The 12,323-nt window shown below is 49.1% G+C and overlaps 1 protein-coding gene across 1 annotated transcript in view; it reads right to left on the bottom strand.

Annotated features, from left to right (window-relative positions):
* Positions 1-4,745, bottom strand: part of DMTN (dematin actin binding protein) — a 474,403-nt gene extending 469,658 nt beyond the window's left edge. The window contains exon 1 of the mRNA XM_069617734.1: positions 4,640-4,745. The gene's annotated coding sequence lies outside the window, so the exon portion shown is untranslated. The remainder of the gene's footprint in view (positions 1-4,639) is intronic.
* Between the last annotated feature and the right edge of the window lie 7,578 nt (positions 4,746-12,323).

Genomic DNA, 12,323 nt, shown 5'->3' with positions numbered 1-12,323 from the left:
CCTCTGCGAGCGCGCGATAGCGCCTCCTGCGTCCCCGCCGCCAGAGCACCATGACAGGGCGATATTCCGACACCGCCCATCAGCCGGAGGCCCGGCGCGTTACCAGCAGGGCGCCAGCGGGCAGCGTAGCGCCGCGTTCATTGCCATGGCAGGGGGTCCAGGGAGCGACCCACCCCAGCGGCCAAAAGGGGCCCTGCTGTGGGCTGTGCCTCCAGAAGCCAAGCATTGGATGGGCATGGCACCTGGGTGCCCGGTCTGCTTCCTAGCAGCACTGGTAGACAACCAGTGTGGGGCACCTGCCATGGGCTCGTGGGGATGTTGGCGTGGTGGTCATTCTCAGGCGCGAGCGCTAGGTGACCAAACTTGGGGGCAGTGGGGGAAGCTGGTACTAGTCTATGCGAAGATGGCACTGTGTGAGATGTGGGCTGCAAGATGGCACCAGGTGAAAAGTGCAAGTTATGGCTGGTGGGTAGTACAAGTTGCTGCCACTCAGAAACGGACACCGATGGTCAGTGTGAGAAGATGTTACAGTGGTCAGCACAGAAGCTGGCATTGGATGGAAATGTGAGGTGCTCCAACTGCTCAGGGTATAGAAGATGGCATCTGTGGGCAGTGTAGTGAGCTGGCACTGACTCGCTTTAGGAATCTGGCACTGCTCTCAAGGACTTCAAACCTACACACGCTTCCTTCAGACACAACTGGTACAGTGCCCGTGGGTGCAGTGCACGCTCCCTTCAGATAGAACTGGTACAGTGCCCGTGGCTGCAGTGCACGCTCCCTTCAGATAGAACTGGTACAGTGCCCGTGGCTGCAGTGCACGCTCCCTTCCGATAGAACTGGTACAGTGCCCGTGGTTGCAGTAAAAGCTTCCTTCAGATAGAACTGGTACAGTGCTAGAGGCTGCAGTGCACGCTCCCTTCAGCTAGAACTGGTACAGTGCCCGTGGCTGCAGTGCACGCTCCCTTCAGATAGAACTGGTACAGTGCCCGTGGCTGCAGTGCACGCTCCCTTCAGATAGAACTGGTACAGTGCCCGTGGCTGCAGTGCACACTCCCTTCCGATAGAACTGGTACAATGCCTGTGGCTGCAGTGCAGGCTCCCTTCAGATAGAACTGGTACAGTGCCAGTGGCTGTAGTGCAAGCGTCCTTCAGATAGTACTGGTACAGTGCCAGAGGCTGCAGTGCACGCTCCCTTCAGATAGAACTGGTACAGTGCCCGTGGCTGCAGTAAAAGCTTCCTTCAGATAGAACTGGTACAGTGCCCGTGGCTGCAGTGCACGCTCCCTTCAGATAGAACTGGTACAGTGCCTGTGGCTGCAGTGCACGCTCCCTTCAGATAGAACTGGTACAGTGCCCGTGGCTGCAGTGCATGCTCCCTTCCGATAGAACTGGTACAGTGCCCATGGCTGCAGTGCAGGCTCCCTTCAGATAGAACTGGTACAGTGCCAGTGGCTGTAGTGCAAGCGGCCTTCAGATAGAACTGGTACAGTGCCAGAGGCTGCAGTACACGCTCGCTTCAGATAGAACTGGTACAGTGCCAGTGGCTGCAGTGCACGCTCCCTTTAGATAGAACTGGTACAGTGCCCGTGGCTGCAGTGCACGCTCCCTTCAGATAGAACTGGTACAGTGCCCGTGGCTGCAGTGCACACTCCCTTCAGATAGAACTGGTACAGTGCCCGTGGCTGCAGTGCACGCTCCCTTCCGATAGAACTGGTACAGTGCCCGTGGCTGCAGTGCACACTCCCTTCAGATAGAACTGGTACAGTGCCAGAGGCTGCAGTGCACACTCGCTTCAGATAGAACTGGTAAAGTGCCAGTGGCAGTAGTGCAGTCTTGCCTCAGATAGATCTGGTACAGTGCCAGAGGATACAGTGCACGCTTGCTTCAGATAGAACTGGTACAGTGCCAGTGACTGTACTGCAAGCGTCCTTCGTATAGAGCTGGTACAGTGTCAGTGGCTGCAGTGTTCACTCCCTTGAGATAGAACTGGTACAGTGCCACTGGCAGTAGTGCAATCTTGCCTCAGATAGATCTGGTACAGTCTCAGTGGATGCAGTGCAAGCTCCCTTCAGGCAGAACTGGTACAGTGCCAATGGCTGTAGTGCAAGCTTCCTTCAGAAAGAACTGGTACAGTGCCAGTGGCTGCAGTGTAAGCTTCCTTCAAAAAGAACTGATATACTTCCAGTGGCTGCAGTGCAAGCTTCCTCCAAACAGAACTGGTACAGTGTCAGTGGCTGTAGTGCAAGCTACCTTCAGATAGAGCTGGTACAGTGTCAGTGGCTGCAATGCACATTCCCTTCAGATAGAACTGGTACAGTGCCAGTGGCTGTAGTGCAAGCTTCCTTCAGAAAGAACTGGTACAGTGCCAGTGGCTGCAGTGTAAGCTTCCTCCAGGCAGAACTGCTACAGTGCCAGTGGCTGTAGTGCAAGCTTGCTTCAGAAAGAACTGGTACAGTGCCAGTGGCTGTAGTGCAAGCTTCCTTCAGATAGTTCTGGAACAGTGTCAGTGGCTGCAGTGCACATTCCCCTCAGATAGAACTGGTACAGTGCCAGTGGCTGTAGTGCAAGCTTCCGTCAGAAAGAACTGGTACAGTGTCAGTGGCTGCAGTGCAAGCTTCCTTCAGAAAGAACTGGTAAAGTGCCAGTGGCTGCAGTGCAAGCTTCCTCCAGACAGAAATGGTACATTGTCAGTGGCTGTAGTGCAAGCTTCCTTCAGATAGAACTGGTACAGTGCCAGTGGCTGTAGTACAAGCTTCCTTCAGATAGAACTGGTACAGTGCCAGTGGCTGTATTGCAAGCTTCCTTCAGAAAGAACTGGTACTGGGCCAGTGGTTGTGTGCAAGCTTCCTTCAGATAGAACTGGCAGAGTGCTAGCAGCAGAAGTGCAAACTTACTTCCCACACAAATTATTCCTACCAGAAAGCGCTTTGAGGCCATAATAAATGAGAAAAGGCGCTATATGACTACAACAATACTACACGGTGCTATCGGCTACAGAGCAAGTATCCTTTACACAGAACGTGCGCAGTCTGATCAACTTCGGTGTAAGGTTCGTTTAGTTATAACTAGTAGTGCTAGCAGCCATAGTGCGAGCTTCTTTCACACCGAAATCGTATAGTACTTGCAAATGCAGCCCAGGCGTCTTTCGCACACAACAGGTACAATTCTAGCAGCTCCAGTGCAAGCTTCCTCCACACTCGAATGGTACAGTACTAGCAGCTCCAGTGCAAGCTTTCTCCACACTCGAATGGTTCAGTACTAGCAGCCCCAGTGCAAGCTTCCTCCACACTCGAATGGTACAGTACTAGCAGCCCCAGTGCAAGCTTCCTCCGCACTCGAATGGTACAGTACTAGGAGCTCCAGTGCAAGCTTCCTCCACACTCGAATGGTACAGTACTAGCAGCTCCAGTGCAAGCTTCCTCCGCACTCAAATGGTACAGTACTAGCAGCTCCAGTGCAAGCTTCCTCCACACTCGAATGGTACAGTACTAGCAGCTTCAGCAGTAGCGTCATTCGGATTCAACTAGTATAGTACATCAGCTGCAGTACAAGCTTCCATCACACACGTTACACTACTATCATATGCAGTGCAAGCTTTCCTCACCCTCACACAGAAATGGTACAAGCTGCAGTGCAAGCTTCCTTCACACAGAAAGGTTATGCTACTAACATATGCAGTGCAAGCTTCCCTCATCCTCGCACAGAAATGGTGCAAGCTACAGTGCAAGCTTCCATCACACAGAAACGTTATGCTACTAACATATGTATTTATTTATTCATTTGCATGTATAAAGCACGCACACAGCTCGGGGGTATACGCAGTGCAAGCTTCCCTCACACAGAAATTGTACAAGCTGCAATGCAAGCTTCCTTCACAAGACCCGTTAAACTACTAACATACGCAAGGCAAGCTTCCCTGGCACAGCATGAGAAATTGCAAGCTACCTCCAGAGAGAACAGCAGTGAGAGGATGCGAGGCAAAACATCAGAGGGGCGCCTAGCGTTTTGCTAAGTGCCAGCTTGCAAGAGTGATGTCTTCATTGGGAGAACACATGATGTCTGCTGTAAGCTTTCAGGACCCCCCATTGGGCACTCGTGGATAAGGTGGGCAGGTGGAAGGGGGTACGCATCGGGGAAAGTAAGGGGAGCCGGTGACATGATGGGGCTAATACGGGAATCTGGAGGTGATGGAAATGGGGGCGAAAGGGCGATATAGGGGAATGGAGATTCCGGTGAGGGGTGGGAGAGAGGAAGAAGGCAGGGAAAGGGGTGTGACAAGGCAAAGGAAGGGTTATCGCAAGCGGAAGGGAAGGTGATGGTCCATGTTGTAGGCCGTACATCCTTCGTCACTACTGCCTGCACTACGCCGTGCACGCAGACGCGGTGCACACACAGGGCTGCCCTTCTGATTGATAGCCTGTCAGCAGCCCCCTCCCTTCCGCACAGCCCTCTCCCCAGCACGCCGGACTAATCTCCCCATGCCGTTAGAGATCATGTCCCCGAAAGCTTCCCCTATCTCACACTCCCCGGCACCCCATTCCCCCTTCTGACTCCCCTCGCCGATCCCTTACCTACCCTCTGGCCCCACGGCCTGTTCGCATGCTCCCCCCTCCCACAGGCAGACGGGCGGGCGGCCTACCTGTCTGCGGGGCCCGGCTGGAGACAGGTTCAGCCTTCATCTGCTCTCCTGCACCCCCTGGCGCATCCTCTCCCCCTCCCTCCCTCTCTGCCCCACCTCGCGTTGCCACGGCAACCGCCTCCCTCAGCATCCCTGGGCGAGGCGTCAAGGAGGAGGCGGACCAGTGGACCAGTGACGGAGAGCTGCTTCTACCGCCCGGAGCAATGCATTCGCGTTTTACGAGGCCCGTAGCTCGCGGCAGGGCTTATTGAAAAAAACAAATGGGGCTCGGAGGCACGCACAGCTTTTCAGCCATAACGCTGGTAGGGCTGGGCAGAGTCTGAGAAGCCCATGCAACTGGGGCAATGCAGCCAGTGGCATGCAGGCGTCACGTTTGAAAAGGCAGTCGTGGCTTGGGAGAGCCTGGCACGTGCCAGCCTTACTTCTGAAAGGCAGATAGAGCTGGTAAGCGTCAGTCTCACGTTGCCAACTGCGTTCACTCGGGGCCAGACGTTCACGCGGAGGGCAAGGGAAGGGGGAGGGGGGCGGGGCAGAACATCAAGGATGGGAGAGGTGGCTGCCAGTATGATGGAGGTGTGTGCCTACGTCAATTTACCTCACACGTATCCCTTTCAAGCCCCCTCACCTCGCCCCTCCCCCTTCTGCAGGCCCCACCCTTAGATGTTCACTTTTTCCCGGATCTCACGTGGCATGACGTCCGTGGTGGGACGAGGGATGGCACCCAGGCAGCAGTGTCACCATGGGGATGGTCGCTCCGTTACCAAAAGCGCGTGCAAAACCACGGGGGACGGCGAGCGAGTGGGACCATTATTCACCACCTGGGGCTGCAAGGTGCACGCGGGGTAGCTAGCTCTGATGTGGAACAGGCACGGGCTGGGGTTCACCCAGCCTTTAAAGGAATACTCTGGGAAGGTCTGCTGATGCGATTCATTCTGAGGATAATTAAGAGACATCCACCCAGGAGATCGACAGTCAACAATCACATCATCTCTATAAGGTAGTCACCCTCAAGTCACCCAGCTACTCAACATCTCCGATGGACAGCACACCACCAGAAGCCAGGACACGTGCAGACTTGAAATCCGCCGGTGCAAAAAGGAAAGGACTAGCAAACAAGCCTTCTCTGTCTATGCTCCAAGACTATGGAACCTCCCCCAATTGGCATCAGTCTCGCCCCCACACTTTCGAAAAAGAACTTCCAGTAGTCTTTCTTCCTCAACACCTAGACCATCGCCCCTCATGCCACCTAACTTGCTAGACGCAGCCCGCCCCTCTGCTCGACGCCACCCGGTACAGCTGTACCCTTCCTCTGCACCCCTTTGCATCCTACCCCCGCTGTATATCTGTTCTGTTGTTACCTCTGAAAAGCGCTCTGTTATGTATCTGTATTGTTGTTTTCCTCTGTAAAGCTCTCTGTTGCCTCTTGAATCAAGGTCATGCGCTCAATAAATATAATAAAAAATAATAATAATAGCAACAGTGTAGAATTGGCATACCCAATCAAGGGATCTTTGTGTAACATCAAACTACACAGCTGTATATACCCAGGTATTACCCAAATTGTTCGTTTACAATTGTTCAAATTAACAATTGACTGAATTTAAAGGGTCACAATTGCCTTTTCACAATTGACCATATATATATATATATATATATATATATATATATATATATATATATATATATATATATATGGGTTTTGGGGGGTTTGGCATTGGGTGGAGGGTTGTGGGGGGTTTCCCCCCACATATATGTTACAATTGACCTTCACAATTCAGTCAATTGTGAAAAGGTCAATTGTAATTCGAACAGTTGTAAAACGAACAATTTGTATACAACCGACACCCATGCAGGTGATCAACTGTGAGCAAAGATGTCCTAGAAAACATCTGTATCATTGTTCTAATGTGAGGGCAATCTAGGGTGACCAGAAGGCCTCATGTCACCGCAAACAATGTTTTTAGTTCTATGCTTTCATTTAAAAAACTAATGAATTTTGGGAGTTGTCGCTTTTATCCACTCCAATTAAACAAATTGGACTTAAGCGCCTAGGACCAATAATGTATAAAAGGAAAGTCAAGTATTGGAAAAAGGGCAGGCCATTGATATGGAGCGATCTGGCCCTTATACACACATCAGACCTGGTAAAATCTCCCACAAGCACCTCAAAGAGATGTTCCACCTATACACTCCTCCCCCCACACACAGGAGTGGGCCCTCCTGTGGGATATGACATGATATGATAGGATATGGCATTTATAATGCACCTATACACAAGTGTTTCAAAGCGCGACGAGGCAAGGGAGGGGAAACAGATGGAAGACAGAGACAGTGATCCTACTAGCCCAGGTGACATTGATGAGATCGTGCAAGTGCAGGGGAGGGAGACAAGTGTGGGGGGAAGGGGAGGGGACAGTGCAGTACATAGGATAACAGTAAAATAAATAAAGTCAATAAATAATAAATAATAATAAAAGTGCAGCCAGCTGGAGGCAAGTGCAGGCGGTAAGTGCAGACATCAGAAGTCAGGTGCTAGTAGGGGCTATAGGGATACAGAAACAGTCCCTGAGTGCAATGGTTGCAGTGCAGTGTGCAGCTGGTGGTGAAGGGGACCTGGGACCAAGATCAGAGGGTAGCCAAGTAACCAGTGCAGTATCAGATTCAGCCAGAAGATCAACAGGGGATAGGAGGAGAGAAAGCAGAAGCAAAGAGGATGGTTTGAGGTGCTTCCAGAACCACAGATGGTTCTCCTCAAGTTTGTGTGAGGCAGGGAGGCTGTTCCAGAGGGAAGCCCCAGCAGAAGAAAGAGATCTACCACCAACTCACTGCTTAGAGAAGCGACTAACCCTAAGGGAGTTAAAGGTGGATGAGCAAAGAGCTTGAGAAGGAAGATATTTAGGAAGAGAGAGTTGAAGGTATTGAGGCCCCAGGCCCTAAAAAGCCTTGTGGACAATGCAGAGGAGTTTGAACTTAATCCTCACAGCCACTGGGAGCCAGTGCAGAGCTTTCAGTCCTGGAGAGATACGATCCCTGGGCTAAAGACCAAGGACAGGTCTCGCAGTCCTGTTTTGGATGAGTTGCAGAGGGAGTAGAGTAGAGGCAGGCAGATTTAGAAAGTGGCTGTTGCAGTAGTCCAGCCTAGAGAGAACCAGAGCTCTGAAGTCTGTGAGCTTCTGGGGGAAGGAGAGGAAAGGAAGAATACCTCTGAGGAGGTACAGCTGATAGTGTGACTTCTTAGAGACATCAGAGATATGAGGAAAGAAGGAAAGTGTGGAGTCCAAGATGACCCCGAGGTTTTTAACCTCAGAGGTGGGAGCAGGAAGAGGGCCAAGAGTGGCAGGCCAGAGAGTGACAGGAAAGGAGGGAGCACGTGTGCCGATGAGTGTAATCAAAGGCCCCAAACCAACAGAACTAAAGGACCATGTGAATAAGGCCTACCAGTCATTACCAAAGGAAAATCAGCATTTTAATTCACAAAGGCAGAAGAAATTCAAAGATCCCTTTCACATGAAAAACAGGATTTCTAAACACTAACACCAAAACGGCTTTGTATGTTTGTTTGCAAGTTAAAGCAAAACATGAGAAAAATGCCCCCCTGCCAACATGAAGATGCCAGGGAAAAGACATGGGGCCTCATTCCGGGTTTGGAGCTAACCCTGGAGCAATTAGCTCCATGGTTGCCTCCGAAACCGCCCCAAATCCGGCATGGTGAATGGAGTAATTACCAGTCCAATCTAGGGTTGGAGGGACCGGTAATTCCCCATTCACCTTTTGCCCTTCCCCATTCCCATGTCGGCCCCATAGGGCTCAATGGGAATGGGGAAGGAGGTAATTACGGCACCGTAAATTACGGTACCGTAATTACCTCCGAAGTACCTTTGCGGGTCCCGTACTTAACTCCTGCTAAAAGCAGGAGGTAAAGAAGGACCCGCAAAGGGACCTCGGAATACAGAGGTAAGGGATTACTGGCATCGGCACCCTTACCGGTGCCGGTAATTCCTTACCTCCAACCTCGGAATGACCCCCATGGTGTGTGTGTTGACAAAAAGCAATGTAGATTATGCTTTGCATGCAATTTACCATCAAAACATTTGAAAAGAAAAGCCCAGTTGGGTGACATGAAAAGTTCCTATAGCCCCGAGGCAGACTATGTGGGTGTCTTTCTGGAAGGGAAGTCCAGAGAAGGCTATAACAACAATGTAATCCGAGTGCAGATTGAAGAAGCACAAAACATTGCGGGCTTTGAAATAAATGCAGCAATTTTCATTGAAACCGCCAACCATAAAAATGTGGTCACCTTGACAATTCAGACTCACTTTTCAGCATAAAAACAAACAGCAGATAATTAAAGTGTATTTTATTAATGACTGAAAGAAACGGCCCAGTACTTTCAGCGCAAAAGCAAAGTGGACCCCGAAAACACACTGTATGTCAAGGGATGAAGGCTGATGTTAGAAAATGCAATTTGTGGGCTCCTTTCAGCCAAGGACAAATGGTGGTCCTTTGGGCACATTTCACAAAGAACTCCCCAACTGCAAGCCTAACTTTTACATCCCCCAGTTATTTACAACTGCAATAAAGTGTGTCCTGCTAAGGGTGTCGAAAACAAAGTGTCCGTCAGACTTGCTGTCTCTGAAGGCAGTTCTATGCAGAGAAAATGGCTCTGCTGCTAAGGTCCCATGTTTTATGACTGGCAGCTACCAACTTCAAACAACAACAATGATAAAAGAAAAAACTCTGGTCACAGGCTGGCCCAGAGAGGCAAATGGCACTGGGGACAGGAGGCCTCCAATTTGCATATCCCAAAGATTTGCTATTAATTTAAATTGACTATTATCATTTAGACCTTTTTCTCAGAAACCATAAGTCGTACTTTGTTGATTGATGTGACACTATTTAGATAATTCACAGGCAATTTTGTTGATATGCAATTCATCCACCTGCGACTTAGGGAATTGTAATGGCAAGCTAACATTTGTCCCTGGTTGCTTTCAACATGTACCGAATTTGAGAGTTGGCATGCTGGTGGAGGTTAAAATTAGGAATATGGATAATAAATTGCATGTTCCTAACGATTATGGTTTTTGTAAAAATGTGGAAAATTGCCAAATGGCCGGGCAACATGGTGCAGACTCGGCTGTTGCAGTTATTAGTAAAATTATGAAATTTTGCCACATTACTAGTTTTTACCAAAGGTGTGACATGATAACAAATGGGGATTGCAAATGGAAGCTGCCAAATGTTGGCTCCAGATTCCTAAGCCAATCCTTGGATAGAGGCTGTATTTGGGAGGAGAGAGAAGGGTAACTGTCCAATTCTATTTGCGAGAACCCTTGCACAGTATTCTCCAAGATTATAAATTTGATGGTGTCATCACTGCTATATAAAATGGATGCACTATGAGAGAAGGGAGAGCTCCTAAAATTATCACGAGGGAGAGCTGCTGAAAATTACCATCTGACAGCTGCCAGGAAACACCAAAACGAGATTTTGCAAGCATGGCCTCTGGGAGAGCTGTCTATTTCTGGAAAGGCCTAAAAGCTGACTGGGTCCTATGATGGAGAGCTGGATGCCATTCTTGAAAGTGGAGTGACCAGACCCCTGCTCTGTCCTTCCAGAAGGCCCTGACATGCAGCAGGTTTTCCTGACTTTAAACAGAGGTTTTCTATGTAAGTAGAATTTAACCCTTTGTAAACAACTTTATAGTGGGGTTAGAGGGGTAAAACTGTAGATCCGTAGCCTATTTACCTAAAAAAAAAAAATTAATTAATTTCCCATTTGGCGGAACACCACAGGATGATTTTTGCTAAAATTCAAAAATAACAAAGCCCATTCCCAGTCTGCACTGAAAACTATAGCCTATAATTTAACTAAGCAATCTTTCTGTTCAGCTTCCCCAACATAGGCCTTTAAGTGAAGGTGGGTCTGAAATCTCAAATTCTTAAATCATCCCAATTTTTCTATCCGACTTCCGCAACCCAGACCAAAGTATGGGGCAGGTCTGAAAAACCAACTGCAAAATCACCCTGTGTTATTTTAAAGAAAAAGGTGTGGGTGAAATCATAATTGTCATGTGCATTGCACCAATCGGTAAACCGAACTGCTAGCCCTTTTAAGCGTGCAAAAAAATCAAAATTGCAAAGCATTACATACGTAATTGTCTTTTTTGATTGATTAGTTTAATTATTTCTTGAAGTGAAGTTTGTAGAAAGTAAAGTATTGTGATTTGTGTTCTTTTCAAACCACTTGTGTAATTTATTTATGTTGAGAGAAGTTTATTGTGTTGTGCCACGGATAAAGTTATGTTTGACATTTTAGTGTGATTTTTTTAACATCTAATTCAAATGCACATAATTATATTTCCTGTACACCGGCCTGGTTCTTGGCTCATTGGTAGCTCAGGGGGAGAGATCCAAGGGGTATTAGATGAATTATAGATAGGGCTGAATAAAATAACTGACATTAACCACTTTCTGTGTGACACTTAGCCTGGGGAGGGAAGGAACTCCGTGTGTTGCATGTGGACTCTCAATAAACCATTATACCCCCAAATCACCTGCCAGGTAAACTCCTTACACTCCTCAATGCAGTAACCTTCCCCGCCCACAGCACCTTCCAGGCATATTAATCTACCGACAAGAGTACCTTGTTGTCTTCTGCTGTCACAGTAGTTTTCTTTGAACCCCAAGACACCTGCCTGATTTACTTCTGTACTGACCACACAGAATACCGGCCTATATTCTTTTATATCCCCCTGCAGTAATAACATTTCAAATAGGCTTGCATGGTAAGTGTAACATAAGTTTATGTGAAGTGTGCAGATTACTCTAAGGGCACTCAGTGGGCAAAGGAATGGAGCAACCAGTGAGTGCCTTCACAAAATTAGTGCTAAATGAAAAAGAGGTAACCTGAGAAATGTTCCTGACTTCGAATCATCAATGTGGATATTATAGTTACTGTGCAAACCTCACCAATAGGGATGCCTGATGGACTGGAAGTATCGGACTGGGAGACAGGGACGTTTGTGCAAAATTGATAATACAATGGGCAATGACACATCAGTGTGAAATAACTGCAGCAGATGAAACACATTAATAATGAAACAAGGTAATTGCAGACTAGGGGCCCGATTCATGGTGAATGGCGCCTTATTCATGAATCCAGATGCGCATTTATAGCCGACACACAAAGAGAATTGAGCTGTGCAAGGAACGCCCACAACACGCCTCCACGCAAACCAAAAACTTAGCAGAAGACCAATCTCTCTGCAAAGTTCTGTGTCCACCTCTGACACAATATCCAGCACCCCCAGCTACCGTGCACAAGGTTTACTGTAAGTAACGGCTGCACCCCAGCAACTCTGCGTGAGGTCCCACATAAGTAATGGCTGCTCCCCTACTACTCTGTGTGAGCTCCCCCATAAGTAACGGCTGCACCCCATCAACTCTGCACATCAGCCCCCTCAAGTCCTCCTGACACCATCCACAAGCCCCCCTCACCTCTGCCACCCCCCCAGGCAGCCCCCTGAAGTCCTGACACCACCCACCATCCCCTGTCACCTCCAACACCATCCCCAGGCATGCCCGTCAGGTCCAGACACTACCCACCAGCCCCCCCTCACCTTCGACACTACCCCTAGGCATGCCCCTCAGGTCCAGACACCACCCACCAGCCCCCCACCTCC

This window comes from Ambystoma mexicanum, chromosome 10 (genome assembly GCF_040938575.1).
Source record: "Ambystoma mexicanum isolate Mex_15411 chromosome 10, UKY_AmexF1_1, whole genome shotgun sequence".
Taxonomy (NCBI): Eukaryota; Metazoa; Chordata; class Amphibia; order Caudata; family Ambystomatidae; genus Ambystoma; species Ambystoma mexicanum.
Note: the sequence above shows the minus strand (reverse complement) of the source record. Positions and strands in the feature narration are given on the sequence as shown.